Source organism: Periplaneta americana, chromosome 7 (genome assembly GCF_040183065.1).
Source record: "Periplaneta americana isolate PAMFEO1 chromosome 7, P.americana_PAMFEO1_priV1, whole genome shotgun sequence".
In the NCBI taxonomy this organism is placed as follows: Eukaryota; Metazoa; Arthropoda; class Insecta; order Blattodea; family Blattidae; genus Periplaneta; species Periplaneta americana.
In genome coordinates, this window is record NC_091123.1 from 143,150,963 (window position 1) to 143,174,250 (window position 23,288).

Genomic DNA, 23,288 nt, shown 5'->3' on the forward strand with positions numbered 1-23,288 from the left:
AAATGGTTAATACTTTTTTGTTTTGATACTTATCCTTTAGCTCAATATCGCTTTGTAAATCAAGTATTTCTAATTGTAGTTCAGCAGGAATATCCAGGACACTCACTGAAAAAGATATTCCAAATATCTTAAATTGTTGTTCAAGATCTCTAATATCCTCAAATCTACGTTCGAAACTTCGCACAATTGTTGCATTATTCTTATATATTCTTTCATGTCCAAGGCTTCTAACAGGTTTCCCATGTACATCCATAAATAAGGCAGTTTCATTTCTAAGTGCGAGAAAACGTTCCAGAATTTTTCGACTTCACCACCTTACCTCGGTATGGTAGAGTAAATCCCCATACTGTTAATACCATCAAGCAGTGCCCTGAAGTCCCTGTGATTGAGTCCTTTAGACCTTATGAAATTAATTGTTCGCATAACAACATCCATTACATTGCTAAGGCTCATGTTTTAGCACATAAATATTCCTGGTGCAAAATGCAGTGCACCGGTGCCCCCAAGCGACCTCGATAGGTTCCACCACTGATAGACTGCAGTGTACAAGTGTACTGCCCGCAGTGGAAGCCGTAAGCAGGCCTGTACGCCCTCTCGCGATCTTGACTCGACTTTGCTGAGCCTGATGTAGCTAGTCGGCGATGTATGCAATGGAGGGGGAAAGGAACTGGCCAACGTACTCCATCATCTCCTGGCCTAGTTGCCTCATAAGTGGTGCCTTCTTGGTATCACTTGTGAGGTTTAGACCTGTATTCGGACAGTTAACATAATAATAATAATAATAATAATAATACATTCTCATCTATCCCAATACCATCGGAGGCAATTTCCGTATTTCCCCCGCCTCACACACTGATATAGCTTAGGAAGTAGTTGCATGGCATTGGAAATAAACACTTTTTCTCTATACAACAATACCTACTGTACACTGGGCATAATGAGAATTTAATGTTTGGTCGTCGTTCATGCTCTAGTTTTCAGGCCTTGATACTTGCAAACGGATGTTTTTTTTCTGCTTACATATTATTATATTTTATTTTACTTTCACCGTAAAAGCCTCGACTAAGAGAATGTGTTTGTCTTTGCCACTTCTGAATCTAAATAAAAAATACGTTATTTTAAGTTGTCAGTTGCTTAAAAGCAAGGTTAGAAGTTTATACTAAAGATTGTTCATTAGAAAGGAATAGGAACAACATTTTTTATCCTTCAATATAATCTTAAAACAGTGTAGGCCCTAAAAATGGATCATCATTACAGTTATCATCCACTTATATTTTAGGACTTATCGTCCGTTTATTTTCATTCGTGCGATGATCTTCTATCACATTAGACATTCACGAGATGTGAGACTTTGAGTTTGTGGTCGTCATGGCTTAGGAAAAACATAATCTCTTAAAGAGGAGAGAAAATATTTCTCCCCATTAACAATCGAAGGTCTGTTGGGTTTATCGAATACAGCAAAAATATGATTGCGAATGAGGTTGCGTCTTGTGTTTTTTAAGTTTCTTCTTCAAGATTTCACGCTAGGCTTATAATCTTGTTGATATTAGGCCTATTCATGATTTCGCTATTTTCCATTCTGTTCATCAATCCAACTAATAGCGAAAAGAAAAAAAAAATTGCAAAAGAGGTTTAAAAATCAACTGAGCTTCGTGATAGATGAAACAAAATAAGAGATTGGAAACACCATTGACGGCAATACGGCAAGGCGCTTCTTTGAGAACCGAATAACTGAAATCGACGAGGAAATTATGACAAGATTTCACACAGTCCTACAAACGAGATCATGTAGTTTCGAGATTTACTGTGCAGTGTTTAATAATTGTTATTGTGTAGAAACATGAAAAAAAAATTGTGGAAACATATAACCAAAGCCACCGTTTCTGGCGTGTGAAATAAGCAGTGGGAACGTTGAGAGCGAGTGTCTTATCTTTGTCGCAATGTGTGGGCGAGAAAGCTGACAACTAACTGGCAGACGTGACTTCTGTTTTAGGAGGTGGCACCTCTCTCAGCCGAAGTGGCAACAGATGCCACTGACTGGGCAAAGTACTCAAGGACACATCCCAGAAGCGCAAAGTGCGAGTATCTTGCATTCAGTGGACAATAAGACTGACAACACTGTGATTGGCAGATCGCTGACGTGACGTGTATTTGGGTGGTACCGTTGTCAGCTGCACTGGCAACAAGTGCTCACTGACTTGCCTTTTACTTAAGGACACACGCCAGGAACGCTGGCGCTGGCTGTACCTACGGTATCAAATGCCTCCTACAATGCACAAAATGTTAGTTTATGGACCTATAGTGATTTTCTGAGCTTTACACATTTCACTTAACAATGTGTCAGAGGAAGAACAATTGTTTGTATGCATCTGAAGTCTGACTAGTGTAATATGTAGCTAGTCGGCGATGTATGCAATGGAGGGGGAATGAAACTGGCCATTATCTCCTGGACTAGTTGCCTCATAAGTGGTGCCTTCTCGGTATCACTTGTGAAGTTCAGACCTGTCTTCGAACAGTTGACTAAAAAAAACTCTCTGCTGGCCATCTAAGTGACGAAGCTCAAGAAGCTCGGGAAAAGATTTTATTTTATTTTAGTTGGTTTTAATGACGCTGTATAAACTACTAGGTTATTTAGCGTCGATGAGATTGGTGATAGCGAGATGATATTTGGCGAGATGAGGCCGAGGATTCGCCATAGATTACCTGACATTCACATTACGGTTGGGGAAAACCTAAAAAAAAAAAAATCCAACCAGGTAATCAGCCCAAGCGGGGATCAAACCCACGCCCGAACGCAACTTCAGACCGGCAGGCAAGCGCCTTAACCGACTGAGCCACGCCGGTGGCTTCGGGAAAGAAAATTAAAAAATACAGAGAGGGGTTTTCGCGAAAAATGACTCAAGTTGAAACCAACGAAGATGTATTACATGGAACTATCACTAGTTGTTGAATATAAACAGACAGGGCTTTCTATACCTGAAAATCCTGAATACAGTCGTAACAAAAATAGGCTCACATCACTCTTAAGGTACGGTCACACATCGCTGCTTTTGCTGCGCAACTTTTGTACTGCAGCTGCAAAAGTTGCGTGTCGTGTTCACACGTAAGCCAAAAGTAGCGCGCTGCACGCTACTTCTCGTGCTGCGCAACCCGAGTGCTGCAAAAGTTGCAACTGGAGGTTGCGAGTCTGTTCACACACAAGGCGCTACTTTTGCAGCCGCAGTCATGCTGCAGGTTTCCATCTCCGTATTGACTTCTCAATATACATTTTGTGGTTATGTTCGCATTATTAATAAACTCATGCGAAAGCTTCCTTATCTTTTATTTGCTTTTCTGTCCTAACTAGTATTCAGAAATTGGCATTATTTTTACTATAAAGCTTTTAAAAACGCCTATATACTTAAATGATAACCAACAGCATATTCACGTAATCAATGTTGGCAACCCTCCTGTTTGAAACTACGCTACAGAAAATTAAAAAAGTGAATTATATCGTCAGCAAATATGCTCAGACTGTGTTGTATATTTAATAACTGTTACAAATAATTTATTTTCATCACATCTAACATTAAAATACATCCAAACAATAAAAGTATCATTGGCACATTTGGGTGGCAACACTAGTCGCAACCGCAGCAAAAGTTTCAACAAAACCGATATCAAAAATGCTGCGGCTGCAACCCTGAGAACCCTGTTCACACGTCGGTACTTTTAAGCTGCGCGCAGCCAGGGTTGCCAGATTGGGCTACAAGTAGCCAATTGGGCTACTTGAAATTTGAATTGGCTATTGATTTTTACCATTGGGCTACTTGCGACTTTTTGGGCTACTCAAAAAATTTTGGGACTATTTTTGGGCTATTTTCTTTCTGATTTGAATTTGTGCAAAATTAATAATAATAGGTGTAATAATAGTCTTCCACTCCGTGAAAAAAAAAAAAAAAAAAAAAAAACCTTTTACAGTGTACGTCTCGCCTTATTCTACCACCATCTTAACCACGAGAAACGAAGTACCTATGCGAAATACATACAGTATATTGCACAATGTCACATGACCAAGCCAGTGTAAGGGGATTTTCTCGTTTCTCCATGACCAGTGCTAGCAGAAATGCAGGGCGAAGTGCGGCCTGCAGGCAGATAATAATCAGTTCCTGTTTTTACTTTACTTCAAGCGTTAGTATTTTTGTGAATGCCGATGTAGTTTTATTACAATAATCTTAAATTAGGAACTAGGATCTGTTGTAAAAGTAATATACAGTTTTTAAGTTATATTAGAGTTACTTTTTTGACATTTTTTTGTACAAAGTAGGCTAATTATTATTGAATTCTGAGTCCTATAGTGAAATAATTTTAAGAGAACTGTGTTTGTTGTAGAAGTGATATACAGTAACATTTTAAAATTGTGATAGTGAATAACTTTTTATACATTTATTTTGTTTTGTGATCATACTGAAAATGGAAATATTTATTATTTCGTTCTGTAATTGCTGAAAATAGAAAAGTGGGAGAAGTACCTTATACCAAAACGTTTAATAGCCAATGGTTAAATGATACTTCATTCTCAAACTGGCTTCAGGATGTGAAAGACGACAGCAATAAAGCAGATTGTAAAGTTTATAAAGTTCAAATTAGTGCTCATAAAGGAGACTTGAAAAAAAAAAACATTCCGATTCCGTTAAACATATATAATCCGCGAAATATAAATCTGCCATTTATATTGGGCTACTTATTCTGAATGTTGGCTACTTTTTCAGGCGAGCTTTCGCTACTTTTAGTTGTACCAATTTGGCAACCCTGCGCGCAACATGGAAAAGTAGCGAGCAGCAGGTTCGGCTGCCGCTACTTTTCGGGTTGCACCGTTGTTCACACGTCGCAGTACGATAGTTGCGCAGTCTTTTGTACTGCATCGCTGCAAAAGTAGCGACGTGTGACCGTACCTTTAGGCTTTAAAATGTGCACCCCTGTCTTAGACTGACAAAACATTTGTAAGGAATGTCTCATCAAAGAACAGACAGAGGTAATCCTCGCCGATTGTTTAATTACAGCACCTGGATGTACTGCACGTTGCACAAGGATGCGCAACACTGTGGCAATGGGGTAGATAGGAAACTTCACAATGCCTCGTCCGCCTCGTGTAACGGTTCGCTCCTGAAGTCCTGAATCATGATATTCAAAATGCGGAGGGGAAGGGAAAGGAGGAAATCTACTTTGAAAATGATGTCATAGACTTAAAAGAATGCGATTGGTCGTGTACAGTGACCAATGGGGAGTAGGAGCGGGTAAAATGAGTGGCCGCGCGGAGCCCGACCGCGTCGCCGGCCAGCCCGCACATCTTCCCGGCGACGGCGAGCGGTTCAGTTTGTTGGTGGCTTGTGGAGAAGTTGCACGTAGCTCTCCGCCTGTGTTAACCCCTCGCGCTGTGTATAAACACAGCATAGACTGTGTTACATCAATCGATAGTGTACGAGTATTCATCTGTCTGCGACTGTATATTCGTTTCATTCAGTATATGATATAGCCATTGTTCTTATGTGTGAAGTGAAATCAATATATTGATCCCATAATTGCCATATTCAATTGATGATTTGCAGTGTTGTGTGTGTAGTGTTTTGTTTCTGAAGCTCTCCTATATAGCCACGCGAGCCGGGACTTTCCCGGGAGTATTTAAAAAAAAGTTCAGGTAAGCATCAAACGTTGTTGGTGATACGAAATAAAAGTAACCCCCTGTATTTCCTTACAAGATACATGTATAAATGTGCAACAGGAAGAGGTAAAATACGAAGTTTATAAAGAAATGTAAATATTCGCTGTACATACTCCACCCCTTTTATTTGATTTTTGTTTTCATCGAGATAAAACTGTAAAATTTAACGCAGTGCATATTCCACTCATTTTCTTTGCATTAAAACTTCATAAATCATTGCAATGGAAAAAAATTAATGTCTATAATACGATGTTTTTTTTTTATTTCTCAGCCGTATGTTGAAATTTAATCTCCAATATTTTTCAACTGCCTACATTCCAGAAGTAAAATAAATTCCTAGTATTACTGTAAAAATAATTCTTGTAATGAGTGCTTGATTATACTTATTTTCTAGAAGTCCATAACTTTTTTAAATTTTCTAATAAAAGTTTAACTAATTCATATATGGAGCTTAAATCTATTGCTAGAAATAAAGTAAAGTTTTCCTCAAGAAATGTTACCTTCACAATAAAAGTCTATATTGAGCCCCGATATGAATGTCTAAGTCTTACAGTCAGATAAAATGTATAGCCTATAAATATAGGCTACTAGAAAACACGTAATATAAATATGCAATTAAAATTACATAAATAACAGATCATGTTAATGAATTTACCTCATTCACTACTGTCGCAATGTTCATGGAAAGTTATTCTGAGATTATTCTCTGTGAAACTTCGGCGTCTGTAGCTGAATATTTTTATGCAGTGAAACTGTGCTTCCTACGTCACAAGACGTTACCGGTATCAACACAACTACTGAGCGGAGTTGCCAAATTTATGTAAACAAAAAGTACTAAAATGGTTACGCTTTTTCTTCCGTTTTCTTCATAAATCTGACATTTAAGGAGGTAAAAAAATCAATGAAATGTTCATTTTTATATGATTAGGAAAGTAGGCACACCAGACATTTTTTTATTGAAATATGCATTTATACGTGCAATGAAATATATGCCATAATCGAATGCATAAAATTGTCAAGTAATATCTGTTTTGTATATTTTTAGAACGACATTTCGAACATTATTTTGCATATAAATTCGGACTCCTGTCGTAAGAATGTGACATGTTCACTGCACGCTCTTTAACACTGTCAACATTCGACAACGCGTGTTTTAAAGAGTACAGTATAGGCCTATATTTCTGAAATTGAAGCTTATTTATACCGGTTTAAAAATGTTCTCTCCAGATCAGATACTTATAGTAGTGTACATACTTCATAACTTAAAAACTGACATGATTCAATTTATGCTTCCATCTCTTTGTTTTCTTGGTTCGATTCCAGTCTGGAGCAACGACTATCATGTTAACTTCAGCTTTTTCAATGTAAGCCAACTTTAAGCAGTTTTTATTTAAATCTCTTTCAGTTCATTGTAATGCCGTGCTCTGTAATGTGTCACTTATTCTACGCAATTGAACTTTCGTTACATGTAAGTGTGATATGACGCCTTGGTTAGGAATGTAGATTGCATTGTTTATGAAGAGTCTATGCTATTGTATTCAACGGTTTAGGCGGGGCTTTGGCATTACATGGAAGTTACGGCCGAAGGTTCGAAACCCTCCTCGGGTATAAATAATAGTTTGCAATGTAACACTCTCTCTTCTGTTTAAGCCAGGCGTCTTTTAGATTGCATATAGCAGGGGTTCGAGAGAGGAAATGAGTAGATGATTCACTGATTCGCTTGTCTGTAACGTATAGCACCAAAAACTAAATAACACCAATTTCGAAGTATGAATTAGACTTGCAGATATTGATACTGCAGATTGTTTCTAGGTGTGAATATAATTTGAAAAATGAATTCGCAAAATATCTGCTATGAAATACAGAAGAAATGAACCAGAAGTGGTTTAAGTCAAATACAGAGCAAAGTAGCATTTAATATATCCTTTGTGCTATCCACTGATTACTAACAGTTTAAATAAATTGAATATTAATTGCTACTTTGCGCTGAATTTTACAGAATGTTTACTTTAACCCTCATTACCCATTTTTGACTTACACCACTTCTGCTCTGAACGGCTCAAATATAGGTGTAACGTCAAATTGCATCAAACTGTCAGAATCACCAATATTTTATATAAAATAGATAATTAAATTTAATTCCTTATCTTTTTGCATTGCAATCTACACCTCTCCTATATCGCATTGTAATGTAATTTGACGAAAAGGGAGGGACATAGCTATATTATACATTGACGGTCAGTTAAAAAGTGTAACTGTGAGTCTACAACCACAGTCCAGTAGGCTATATACAGTCACGAAGCTTGAGTTGATGAGGGTACTAGGAACAATTGACTGTGCCGGTACTATTTCACCTGGTTTCACATTGTATGTGATGAGGCGATAGTAGCGATTCTAGTGGTTAGCAACTATCTATGGATGCATATTCCCTACGTATTGAGTTTCGTGACTGTATATACTAGACTGTACTATAACTGGAAGGAGACTATACAAAAAATAAAATAAGCATATTATAGTGAAGGGAAGCGAAACTTAAAAATATTTTGTTACGCCTTTATGATGTACAGATACGGAAATAAAATTTGGAGCTCCCTTATTTCGCTTACAACACACTGCGCATGTGCAGTAAACAAGAGTCTCTGTATGTAGACTGTACTATAAAATACTAGTAGACAACCGTGTGAAATAATTGCCTACCTATGGGTGGTCTCCCATCGAGAGTATCGTTCCAAATTTTAATTCCGTATCTGTACATAGCTAATTTTGTAGGCGTAAGTCATCACTAAAAATTTTCACTTTATCAATAACTCACGAGCCTGAATCGCTTACGAATTTATGCATAAGCGAGGAAAACATGGCGTAATATTTAATAAGACCATTTCGCGAATAGAACAACAAATAATAGTAAATTGGTAAAAGAAGACTGGCTCATATTATTTACTTAAATCTTGCCATATTTCGTACGTATTCGTTAAAGAAAATGAAAATATTTTACTGTATTTACAATTAATACAATTATTCACCTACTGTTAGACCTAACTACTGATGAACGACAGAAAAAATGAAATAATAGAAATATTCATGTTTATTACAGAAACAATTATATTTTCAAATATATAAATTTAATTAAATGCACAATAATTATGGAATTGACATTCCGTAATAGTACATTTATTAGGTGTAATTGATGTAGAGACAATTTTTATTTTTGAATATAATTTCTGAGTTTATTAATAATTAGGTGATGGTGTTTCTCATAGATTTGTGAAAACAACTGCGAATCATCAGCGACAAGACAAAAGTGACAATATGAAATCCACAGTATTGCAGTGATAGATGGCTCTGATTGGTTGAAAATCAACGGATTCTAATACACCACTGGTGAATTGATACATAAACGAACTACTGTAGTAATCTTTACTGAGTCAATTTCTATCGTATTTCCAAATAAAACAAAACTGTGATTAACTGTATAAAAGGAGTCATAAAAAGTTACCAAGTCCTGTACAGAAAAGAACTGCGATGTTGCAAAAGTGAACTAAGAGATCTTCACAAAATAGGTTACATGTTTTTAGTATCTTTAATATAGGAAAATAAACTTCTTGGCACGTCAGTTTCTCTGTGTACAGTTCTCTTATCTTACATTATTTGCAGCATTTTGTTTATATTCACTTATCATCATCATCATCATCATCATCATCATCATCATCATCATCAAACAAATCCAGCAGGATCAATTAATGAAACCTGTTCATATACTATGAATCCCCGATAGTTAATTATTGTCCCTTAATTCCAATATTTATCTCAGGTATATAATTAATTATACGTTTCGTAATACGGTCGTCAGTAGTGCTTATTGCATATATTTATATTCAAAATATTCCGCAATCTTTCTCGCTTGTCTCAATAATTCTTTTGTTAGGTTCAGAAATAAGAAATCTACAACAAAAGGGGTGCTACCACATATTTGTAAAATTTCTGGTTCCTTTCTTTTCATATACAGCACTTTGAATTGTATTACATAAATAACTGAATCTATTTATTCGTTTTACAATCGGCAACTTAATTTCTTATATAGGATATATTTATAACAGCTATAGTAGTTGAACTTGTCCATTCTAAAATTTTTTCATCAAGAACAACTTCTGCTCTACGTATTTCCCGTCCTTTGAAGGCTAATATTTTTGCTTTATTTGTTGAAATACATTTATAATTGACATATTTATGTTAATTAAATTATGACTCTCTTTAAGCTGTTCTAGGAACAAGGTAATAAAATCTAACAGCAAAGAGTATTACATATAAAACCCATCTCTAAAGAGTCCACGGCGCCGGAGGATATGCAGCGAAATATAATAATTATGTTTTGTTATTTTTATGCATTACTGATATGATATCTAAACAGCTCTTTATTTCATCGACCTTAGCAACCTAAACAATGACTTGATCCACAGCAGTGAATTAAAAATGTGTTTAATTACTCTTTCCTTTACAACTAGCATATTACCAACAATAAAATTCACGCGTTCATTAATTTATCACTTCTTCACGACTAACACAATACCAAGAACAGGCCTGCAATTTAAAATAAAATTGCTGAAATTTTTCTTAGGCTATATTATCTGGTTTCCATATCAGTAATGTATAATAGTATATACATTATGCAACGAGCTTATAATGGTAGTAATTAAGACGCGAGTATGTTTATGAAACGAGCGCAAGCGAGTTTCATAATTTTCATAAGAGCGTCTTAATTACCATTATAGGCAAGTTTCATACGACTTTTTATGCTCGATCATATTTCTAACTTGAAATTATTCATAAGTATTCATGTTATTCTTATCTGACTGGGGAGCGGAACTGACCTTGTGCAATATCTCGTAAATTTTGAAATGTGCGCAAACGCGAAAGTATTGATTTTTTCCGAGAAACAAATGTCATTGACCTTGATATAATCTAGAGAGTAAAATAAACATTAATCTTGATATAACCTTGAAATTGGTTTAGACATTGAAAAACGAGATGACAAATTGAATTTATTTGAATATTATTTACAATTAACGCTAATTATTATAGTAACAGAACATAACCTTCTGCGACAGTATTGGATTTCCAGCCTCCGTGACGTTTCGCTAGTTGTCTTTCGATTGCATATCCGAGAATAATTGATACTTGCGCTTTCATATTGCTACAATGGTGATTTCTGATTGATGGAACACCTGAACTTTAATGAATAAGTGTACTTTAATGAGGCCCATTAAAGGGCTGCTACCAGGTGTATAATTACTACATTTCGGGATGGTCGAGCATAAAATATTGTATAGCACACCAGAATAAACAGATTTTACTTTCTTATAGGCCTACTATAAATTACTACATTCACCAGCACAAAAAGCGAAACACATCACAATTTTCATACTTTTTATTATAGAATCTACGTCATTGCTATTGGTAATTATACCTACCGAAAATATTTTGGTTACCACAATAATATACCGATATTTTACCGACAATTATTTTAATTAGCGATTAACGATTCAATTGTTTTCTAGTCGTATAGTCATTTGTATGAATACCTTAAATAAAATAAAATTGAAGTGTTTCGCTCTTGTCTCGGTCAGTGAACATCACAGCCATGAGAAAGAAAGGGTTGTACTTTAGAAGTTGTGAATACCCGTGAAATCTGAACATTTCCGGACCTTAGTCTAAGACCTGTTACATACAAGGCTAGCCATATCGGGAGCTTCAAACCTCACGGTTACTACGGCAATACAGGATAAAGTTTAGTCTTGCCGTATCACATACTGTAAGAGAACAATACGTGACATAAATACGGAATGGAAACACTATCGGCCAGATTCTTGGGTTTCAAGGAACAATAGCAGACGTTATGGTTGTTGCATGGGCAACCAAGCAACGAAATGGAACTGTACAGCACAAAACCAGTCGCCATGCCAACTGCGTATGCCGGTGTGAACGACGCTGGAAGCCGAACATATTCCTTCTGTACAGTGTGATCATAAACAATTAAGCCATGCATATAAAAATTTTCTGCGAATATATCTTGACTTCTTTGCTGGCTCTCCCTGCACATTGTTCCCATGACAACCTGTATACCGGGTGTAACTGGATTCTGGTAAACCCCAAAATATATATTTTACAGTTATACGATTGAAATGAAACTTGGGGAAAATGTTTAATGTGATATAAAATACACAAACATCTGTGCCATTGAAATACCATTTTCGTATTAGCTGAAAATAACTTTAATTTATTTAATACATATGGAAACAACAGTAGCTGCTATGGAATATCGTGGTTTTGAAACAAATGAATGTTTGTTTACATATTTATTGTAATAACGTTTACATATTTATTGTAATTGCGATGGTAGACAAATTATTGCACAATTATACTTCATAATGATGGAACAGTTGTTCAATACTTAAATAACAGATTCGGAGTAAACTGGATAGGGGCCAATGGCTCTGTTACTTGGCCAGCTACGTCACCTGACTTAACGCTGTTAGACTTATTTTATTTTCCCACCTAAAAATGCTGTTTCTTCAGCACCAACGACTTTAAAAGATTTAAAAATCGAAATAGCTACTATAACCCCTTAGCAATTACATAATGTTATGGGGAGGTAATTGAAAGAGCCAGTTTATGACAGTGGTCATTTTGAGCAACACACAGACATCTTGGATTATTAATTCAGGATATATTGTTAAAAATTTCTTTGTTCTTCGTAAAGAAAAAAGAAACTAAACGTTCAAGAAATGATTAAAATCCTGTTCCCTTTATTCTAATGACTAGAACTAATGACATTGAAAAATATCCACAACCAAAATTTCACTTACTACCCATCAGTGAAATCAGGATTTGCAGACGATACGTCTGTGAAAATATATACAGTGTATTTCATTTGAACTAAGCGATTTTTTTTTTTTTATAATCTGAATTGTATTTTTTTAAATACTAAAATCCAGTTGTAGCCTCTGTATTTTGTTCCCGAAAACATTACACCAAATTTCAAATTTCATAAATGTCGGTGTAGAAATACAAAAGATATTTGAAACCTATCAAAATTCATTTACATCCTGTATAATGACTGGGAATACAAGTGGCGTGGGTGTTTACTGAATTCGAGGTTGTACCAAATTAGATCATTAAAAATGAAAGGATGTGCGAAATTGGGTCGTTATATATGAAGACAACAAAAAGGAATTGCAAGTATATATGACAGTAAAGTAACGAAGTACAGAAATAACAATGTTGACGTAATGACACAAAATGGAATTTCCAGACAAAGAACAAAATTTAAGTTAAAAGGAACAGTCTGTTGTACTGTGCGAGATATCAGTGCAACATTCTAACTGAGCAATTACTACTGCTACTTAGGTTTATTTGTCTATTTTATTGCTTATTTATCTTCCTACTTTTTCTTCTTCCTTACTTATTTATTTCCATTCCTTGTTTTTACCTCTTTCGTCATTTTCTTTTATTTCTTCCTTCCCTTTCTTTGTTATTATTTTTGTCATCTTTGTATCTTTCATTTCTCCTTCTTCTATGTTGTTGTTGGTTGTCCCAAGACAGGCCTGAACCTCATAAGTGATAACAAGAAGACACCACTTATGAGGCAACTAGGTCAGGAGATAATGGTGTAGGGTGGCAGTTCCTTTCCCCCTCATGTGGTAGCTACTAGGTTATGTCCATTTTCGGCTTTTCCCTTTGAAAATCAGAGTGAGATAAGTGGCCAACAGCCTTCGAGCTCACATAGGCACTTCCTCTAAACCAGTAGTGTCAGAGTTGTAAGCTCCGAAACCGGTTGTGGTGCTAGAGACGTCCAGTCGAAGCGTGAACTTGCTTATGTCTGTGGAAGCACCGGAGCACGCAACGAGTTATAGTGGAGCGCTCCGCTCCGTTTAGGCTGTGTCTGACAACGCTGCTCTAAACCCTAAATTCACTTGCAAGGACGCATGATCGCGTACTTCTTAATTGTTTCTCCCCAATTTCCCCATTATTTCATTGTATTCGCATAAATGGAGACACGAAAGAATTCTTATGTAAAAAGGAAATAGGCTGTGAATACTGCTGGAAATGTGAACATGGCAGCGTTCCAATTGATTTTGTCACAAGTTTACAGTTTTCTTTTTTGCAGTCACCCTACAACAAGAAACATGATACAAGCACGAACACGAGTAATACCATGTACCGAGATACGAGAAGCCCTGTATTGAAAATAATGCGATCACGAACGGAACTACAAAGAAAATAATGGAATTAATTATAGTGCACCACGTGTGATACTGGATACAACGAATATGCGCGTCCGTAAACAAAGCAGCGCTTCTCCTCATATGAATTCTGTATTAAAAAAATTTAAGCCTTGTCATTTTGCGTTCTAGGTACATAGAAATTTAGACGTATTGTATTTGCATCTGATTATAGGTTTTTGGATTTAAATCCCGCCGAGGGTAGGCCTACTCATTTTTAAAGGTGACAAAATCCTTAACATAGAATCCTCCGGTACGGAAGTGAGTCTGGAGACCCCTTTTCTTGTATTCGACGGCACGTAAATAATTGTCTTTGATAGAGAGGGATCCATACAAAATTACCGACCAGATGTTTCTTGTCTCCATCAAGTTCTCTTCTTTACGGATAGTTTCTGCGACAGTCTATCTATCGTGACTGCAGATGATTCTGCAGAATGTCTCGAGACCACAGAGACCTCTGGCGAACAAAGCAGCAAAAAAAAAAAAAAAAAAAAAAAAAATAGACGATCCGAATTTGCATGGATTTAATCGCAAATAAAATACGTCTGTCTTTATAAGAGTCTGTTATTACTTGGTTTACTGTTGGGAAGCGAAAATTGAGTTACAAGATTACGTAGTTATAAAAGAAAAGGTCATATCAATGAAATAAGATTATTATTTATTTACTTTATTTTATTTTTTTTTTTACTTTACGCAGTTTCAGCACGGACGTCATTTCAGTTTTTGCTTGTGGGGAGGGGACAAGATTTTTAGGGAATACCTTGTAGGTTTATAGCATGGTGTACTCCCTCCCTATTTCATATTTCCTCTGAAATGAATTATTTTCCATATCGTAAATTGAGGTAATCTTAACCGTTGTGGTAAACTTGACCAAAAAAGAAAAAGAAAGAAAGCAAATAGATTTAAACCGTGATGTCAGATGCACTTTAAGTATTTTTGTATTATTTCAAATTACATATAGGGTTGATATGGTTTAATTTTTTTGTTTTGTGGTCAAGTTTACCCCGTTGTACAATATATATATATATTTTTATTTTTTACCAAGTTATTTTACAACGCTGTATCAACATATCAGGTTATTTAGAGTCTGAATGAAATGAACGTGATAATGCCGGTGAAATGAGTCCAGGGAGCAGCACCGAAAGTTACCCAGCATTTGCTCGTATTGGGTTGAGGGAAAACCCTGGAAAAAACTTCAACTAGGTAACTTGCCCCGACCGGGATTCGAACCCGGGCCACCTGGTTTCGCGGCTAGATGCGCTGACCGTTACTCCACAAGTGTGGACCTTGTACAATATATTTCCAGTTTTCACACATAGCCTTTTTTTCTCTCTTGTAAGGAGGAAGGACCCAAAGACTTGCACTGCAGCCTGAGGCTTACTGTGCTTACCACTCCTATTCTTTGAATGATTGGGTAACTGAACGGCCGCGCTCTTGTACAAGTACAGCACGCCGCACCGTGAACTTAACTTTGTCTATGGTATGAATGATGATATATGAATTAATTATGGCGGAATGAACCCGAGGTCCAACACCGAAAATTACCCAGCAATTCTGCTTCAATTGGTTGAGGGAAAACCTCGGGAAAAAAACCCCAACCAGGATTTGGTTTCATGGTCAGACGTGCTAACCATTACTACACAGCGGTGGACACAAGTAGCCTTAGTTATAACTTCTTATCCTACTTATAGCCTACTATGCTGCTAATATTACGTAGGTGCGAAGAAATGTACACACGCTATTTTATTGATAACGAAATTTTAATTTCGATTAACATGAAAATTCTACTTTAATTCCTAATAGGTAATAAAGCAATGGGTAACGCCTTTGTTTCATTTGATCAAAGTCCTTAATTAGCTTGTCTTTTATTCCTTAAGCGTTCATAAAAGTGGAATAATTACTAAAAGTACAGTTCTTACAGTTTTTCTTTAGTAGTACGTGCAACTAAATCATAATTTTCTTCTAATCTTAAACTCAAGGGGAAGGGCAATTTCCCCTCTTTAAATAACGTGTCTGGATTTCACTGACCTTAGAATATTTTCTATTACTGAACCTGTAAATAAGTGGGAAGAATATGGTATTAAAGTAGACCGACAGAACAAATCTTAAAACTAAAGACATTCGGGAAGAAATAGTGTAGAAAAAAGACAACAATGGTTTGCCTATTCTTGATAGGTTTTGATGGTGATTGATAAAATGAGTGTTTCAGTTTTCTCTGTACTATCAGAGCTCCATCTAAATAAAAAAAAAAAATCTGCGACCCTTCTTGTATATGATTACACCGTCGAAGCAAAGGATTATTAAATTTCAGAACATTTTATATTTTTCCCTGCTGCTGGATGTCCGTAATTTAAGAAAATCCAGCTAAAGCTTTGTGCTACCCCGACAGTAACATCTGCCACCGCTTCGTCTTTCCCCTCTGCAGCCCTTAAAGCAGGGTATATTTTCTGCCAGCTGCCCTCTCAAGAAAAGTGTTAAAACTGTTTCTCCGGCAGACATGCAGCGGCCATAACACGGCCATCCCGTGTAATTATTTAGAGATGCTGTCCAAAGACGACGCTACAAGTCACTGTAATTGACAGAGTCGGCCTTCTTATTAGCAGCACTCACTCGCACCTTGACTTCCCTCGGCGTCTTTATCGGATAAATAGCGGACACACCACCCCACACTTTGCTGATGGAGAATCAATACCAAACTAGCAGGCATGGCAGATCCAATGCACTCCACGTCACTTTTAGTGCCGTTTTCATTGACAGCCTGCTGTTTCGCATTCATTTCGAAGCTTTTAAAAACATTCATCAGCAATTGAAGGGTCTGGTGTAAGAGAGGAGTAACTCCATATTACCATATTTCTCAGGAAAGACGATTAAGTGTCTTCCTCTTGTGCCAAACACATAAGCGGGGTAAGTTTCAATCTCTTGTGATACGCTCAATTTCCAGAGTATCTACCTCGTTCGTGTACCAAACCTGTCATTATGTTTTCTGTATAAAAGATTTTTTTTTTTAATTTTGGAGTTACCTCCCTCTTGCACCAACCCCTTCAATTCCTCCCTATCAGCTTGGATTCGAGAAAGAGCATTCTACAACTCGTCAACTTGAATGCATAGCTAAAGTTTTCGAAGCTAAACAACGTATCTTAGCTATATTTCTCGACTTGAGAAAAGCTTTCGACCGCGTCTGGCTCCCAGGACTTCTCTATAAGTTGCATAAAATTGGCACTTCAGTTACACTTACAATATAATCCATAGTTTCCTCACACCTTCGTGTGAAAAATGGAAATGAGAAATCGTCATCCAGAGTGATCAACGCCGATTTCCGACAAGACTCTGTCCTTTGTTCTATCCCTTTCAATATTTACGAGTACATTTCTGATTTTTCTGCAGATGATACAGCTATACACATAGTTCTCTCAAAAGCCTACAACCTCAAGGCTAGACAACATTTACAATCTGCTTTAGCCCATAACTACTTGGCTTAACAAATGGCGTATATCTCTTAATCACAGTAGGGTAAAGTTGCCCATTTCCGTGATAACCCTCATCCCGGGACACTTTTTAAAAATTGAATGTCAGTCAAAGCTTTGCCATTCGACCATAGCGCCAGACATCTTTCTCGAAAGATTGCATTTTTCTCCTGCTTTTGACACATCGGTGAGCTTCATAGCAAGATACCCAATCCCGCGACATTCAGTGGAAAAAACGATCACGGAATTAGGCAACGTTACCCTAAATGGCGTCGCGGTCTAAGGCATCCTGCCTAGAACTCGCGTTAAGGAATGCGCGCTGGTTCGAGTCCTCATGGGGGAAGAAATTTTCTCATGAAATTTCGGCCAGTGTACGGGACCGGTGTCCACTCAGCATCGTGATGCACTTGGGGAGCTACGATAGGTAGCGAAAATCCGGTTTCGCAAACCAGCTATAACGGCTGGTGGGATCATCGTGCTAAGCACACGATACCTTCATACTGGTTGGATGACCGTCCACCTCTGCTTCGGCATGTGGACGTGAGGCCAGCAGCCGGCTGGTCGGTCTTGGCCCTTCATGGACTGTAGCGCCATGGATTTATATCACTACTCCCAATAATACTAGACAATATTCTCATCCCATGGAAACCTCCAGATTAGACAGTGAAATACTTAGAAGTTCATTTATATCAACTTGAAGCACCACATCAACATTAAACTCGAGATTCTTAAAACTTTATCCTCTTATTAACAGAAAGTCGTCTTTACAAAGTAACATTAGAATTCCATTATAGACTTCATTATTCCGCCCTCTAGTCAATTATGCATGTCCAATTTGGGGCGATGCAGCGCCAAACAAAATTCGAAGAATGCAGTCCTTTCAAACCAAAGTACTATGAACTGCTGTTAATGCACCTTGGTTTATCCGTAATTCACAACTGCATAGAGAACTGGGATTATACACTACACAAGAATTCATCCGAAAGTAGGCAAGAACATTCTTCTCACACCTTAACAATATCTCAGGAGTAGCTTTCTTTTCTCTCGGGAAAAGATCCGCTGAACCCACAAGAATCAAGAAGTGTCTTACACAGGACATTCTATTACAATCTTCATATTCACCCAATTTACCCGATGAAGAACAAACATATAATAATAATAATAATAATAATAATAATAATAATAATAATAATAATAATAATAATAATAATAATAATAATGTATAAATTTATAAAATTATATTCAAACATTCTTATATTTTCTGTATAAATTGGTTGACTTCTTTCTTGTTATGTACTTATAAGCCTATATTGTAATGCGTATTTTTTCACAGATCTGTACAGCGCTACGACGTTCACTATCAATAAAAATCTATTAACAATAAAGAAATATAACTATCATATCCGATGCTTGATCATAATCGTCGTCGTCCTCATCGTCTCTTCAAGGATTGGAACCTTTCGCAAATTCCGTTCTCTTACCAGAATTACAAACTCGCACACCCACTATCATGGAATACTTCGCCATCCGGCCGGATAACATAGTAGTACTAGTATAGAATGACACAACCATCCGGCCAGTCATGGTACACTACCGTGTCATTTCACGTGACTCAAGTTACACGTGTTCACACAGACAATGACTGAGACAACTTTCTAAAAATATAAAATGAATAAACCTTTCATAATAATTTAATTGATGTTTTCATGCCCGCGACTAACGTAACAATTTACAATATTATCAATCTACAAACTGAATAAATAACAGAAGAATATGGAATGAAAATTTCAACAGGGATATAATAAATATCAATGACTTTTAAGAGACAAGATCCAGTAAGAAGTAATGCACCTAGTAATAAACAAAATTACTGAACATAATTGTCACCGGTAACTGAATTATCTAGGATGCTTACAATCGTATGAAAATAAATATATACATACTTAACAAAATTTAAGTATTTTTAAGAATAACAGAAATAACTATTAAGAATATATTTAAACCCACAAAAAGTCTTCCGCTCTGGAGTAACGGTTAGCATATCTGATCGTGGAACGAGTGGGCTCGAGTTCAAATTCTGGTTGGGACAAGTTATCTGGTTGGGTTTTTTCGCCAGGTTTTCCCTCAACCAATTGAAGCAGAATTGCTGTGTAACTTTCGGCGATGGACTTCGGACTCATTTCACCATAATTTATTCACAAAGGACCATCATCATCATCATCATCATCATCATCATAGTCCGGGTTAAGTTCACTGTGAAGCGTGCTGTATTCGTACAAGAGCGCGGCCGTTTCACAACAAAATCATTCAAAGAACAGTGGTAAGCATAATAAGCATCGGGCTGCAGTGTCTCGGGTATCTCCTCCATAAAAAATGAGAACCACGAAATCTTCAAAAAGTACACTAATAAAAACTTGACGTACTCCTCTCCCAATTTCACTTCCTTCTGACATTTCTTCTGCTATCCTGACTTTGACTCGTTTCATATAAATATTAGGGTAATTATAGAATAAGTGCATGCGGAATGACGTTTATGAGAAAAACTGCACAGTATATTTGGTCAGGTTGTAAAAGAAATTAAGATATTCTAAATTAATTAAAATTCACCTCAATTTTAGATAAAATCATATAATATGGATGTCAAGATGGATTGAGTGATCTGTCACTAGCACACGCTATTGAGACTTCTAATTAATTTCTCCTTTTGAACCGTGCCTGCATTTACAGAACTCTGAAAGAAACTTAACTGCAGCGTCTAAACGATAAAGAACTTGGAGCATATTCATGGGGAGTGTTTGCAGTTTGTAACTTCACTCAACTCTCCTTCAACCCCTTATCGCAACCCTCTTCTAGATTTTATTGAGAATTCTGGTCGACCACTGGCTTATCAAGGGGGAGAAGGGAGGGTCTTCCAACTGCGCACAACCTTCATGGGAATATTAGTATCTGCAAAAGCGGCATTGCAGGTTTAAATCCATTGAGCCGCCTACCATTCAGCTCGTAGACGCGGCAATCTGGCCAAATGCGACGCATGGCTAATGAAATCTTCACAGTGGCCATTCATCTCTATCTTTGTTCCTTTTAATTTGGAATATTCGTCTTCATTAAACGTATAGCAATGAGTGGGGCGAGGGGGTGTAGGAAACGCTTTAACTGGCATTTCACAATAAGCATGCTCAAGAGCTCGGATGTGTATTCAAATACAATACTGAAATACGAATAAGCACAAAAATTCACTGCTGTTCATGTTATATAGCAATGTCTCTGATGTAAACAAGTGGTGTATGGAGAAGTCATCTGTAAATATTCTTCGTTCCATGACAAAAACATCTTTTCTCATTATAAGTGTGTCCTTTCTTTAGATGTTTTATAATCACTTTGCTTATAGCGTAGAATAACAAATCTTATTGCAGCGTCTGAGATAACTTATTCAAGGGATTTTTTGGTGTATTAATTATTTAAAAACCTACGATGAAGACGAGCTGCAATACTCAATATGTCACCTGAATATAATAGCACAAAATTTCAATATGAAAATTTCCTCAAACAGAATAAAAATTATGGCGTTCCAAGGTAAACAGCCAGTTAGGAATAAAATTTGCATTGGAATCCATACGTTAGAACAGGTAAACTCATTTAAATATAGGTTATATTTTAACATATTTACCTGTTACTGATATATCTGAAAATATTCAATATTTTAATGGAGCTTTAAGAACCACCAACCAGGTCTTCACAACCAGGAAAACCCAAAAACATACCAGGTTAAAAGCATATAAAGTACTAGCATGACCTGTCCTCATGTATGGTAGTGAGGCCTGGACTGTCCGAAACTCAGATGCTCAACTCCGAACAACTGCGGAAATGAGGACTGCCGGCTACAGCTTGCTTGACCACAAAAGGAATTGACTAATGACAAAAGAATTGAAAATTATACCTATTTATGAACATCTCAACCACTATAGGCCTAGACAGAAATGGCTTAACCATGTCAATAGGATGGACCGTTCCAGACTCCCAAGACAAATTCTCCGCTATATATCACATGGAAGACGATCTTTGGGACGCTCCCTGAAAAGGTGGACGGAGACTGTAACAGGCCACTAGGCCTATTACCTGCAAGGACGATGATGATGATGGTGCAACTTCTGTTGTGCTCTGTACGCATCTGCAGTGATGTAGTGATAACACTGCTAACGCTGAATCTCAAAGGACATTTTAATGTCAGTTATTATGCTGTGTGGAAGAGTTTTTGTCTGTTTATCTTGACTAACTAACCGTAACTTACATTACAAATAATTACAGTGTTATTAAGTTATTTAGAACCTTAAGATACTCCAACTATTTTCATATTTACTTCAAGGAAAGACCAAAACATGGAATATAAAAAAGGTGGCTTGAAATAAAACAAATTTACATGTCAAAATTGTGATATGAAACATACGTTTCCTTATACACATTTTTTTCTTTTTAGTGTTTGGAATATGACAAGATTTGCAGCAAGTTATAGATTAAAATAAAGAGTATTTGAAACATTATTTAATGGATTAAGGCAACTTAAACTATAAACATATTCATTCAACAAAAACATTCCCACATTAATTTTAAAAAAAAATTCACCTCGGTATGACATTTTCTTAATATAATTTTATTTTAAATCGTTTTCGCCTATATTTGTTCGGCTTTATGATAGATCTACACACATATTTGAAGTGTTAAATCAAAACAGGCAACACTGGTCATTGTGTCGTGACACATGGCGATTGTAATGTAGGCCTACTTTAAAAGGAAAGATAAGAGGTTGTCATTGTGTCAATATATGTTGGTATTAAACTATAGGAGTTATAGACGACAAACAAAAGCTTTCTTGCTATAGAACGAACTGTGGTTACTCTTCGCGATTTGTCGGAAAGAATGTGCACGTGTGTGATGTAAGAGATTTGAACATATTATGTCTGTACATTGTGTTAATAATACTGGTAGTGTTGGGTAAAATAGAGTATAATTTTAAAGATATATGCTTTCTGTAAATGTTGTAGAAAGTTGCAATTAATTTTGTACATAAATCCGAACACTTTAATTGTTGTCATATTGTCATCATCGTTATTTTTGTGACTCGTTCCTAATTAGAACTACATTTGATCATTTGGATAGCCTAATTCAGTGGAAATTTCAGCGAGAGAATCACGTGGATCCGGAACTACCCAAGAATCTGGAATAACATTTTTTTCTTCCGTTGTTTATATATTTGAAATGAGCTAACAAAAACAGGAACCATGCTCAATTTAACTCTTGTCTTGGTGATAAATGTAATAATGCTATGACGATATTCGTATTTTCTGTGTCATATAGAAGAAATACTACTTGAAGGTACGAGACTAGTTTAACTCCGAGCAGTGATCTCACAAAATATTTTTCCTCGTATCGTGACCTGGGGTAAATGTCGTGTGTCTTGTCGGTCATAAGATTCATGCACTCATCACAGTAATAGTAGGCCTACTGCTTTTCTTCTTTTTCGTCCCTGGATGGTAAACTGGTTGAAGTTACTTCATCAGCTGTCATCAGCACAGTGCACCCTCGGGCTAGCGTCTTTTACCCGTGGATAAGACATCACTGGCGTGCATCCGTGGGTGCTGGCGGGTATGCTTTCTCCCTTCTGCACTACGGAGCATATTAAGATGCACTCGTTACACTTTACCCATTTCAGCGAGAGCTGACGACCACTGGCTTACATGATCTGCCGATATTTTGCTTTCCTGACGGTTTGCGCAACATTACCTCCTTCGAAAGTCTTCCAGTAGGCCTATTCACTCTGATATACTATTATTTCCATACTGCATATTC

The 23,288-nt window shown here is 36.6% G+C and overlaps 2 protein-coding genes across 4 annotated transcripts in view; one reads left to right on the top strand and one right to left on the bottom strand.

Annotated features, from left to right (window-relative positions):
• Window positions 1-23,288, bottom strand: part of Miga (mitoguardin) — a 714,963-nt gene that overhangs the window by 266,403 nt on the left and 425,272 nt on the right. The window lies entirely within an intron of this gene.
• The window catches only part of uzip (beta-pore-forming protein unzipped), a 159,128-nt gene continuing 141,119 nt past the window's right edge, over window positions 5,280-23,288 (top strand). The window contains exon 1 of one of the 2 annotated variants that reach the window (XM_069831406.1): window positions 5,280-5,677. The gene's annotated coding sequence lies outside the window, so the exon portion shown is untranslated. The remainder of the gene's footprint in view (window positions 5,678-23,288) is intronic. The other variant, XM_069831407.1, reaches the window with a different exon arrangement.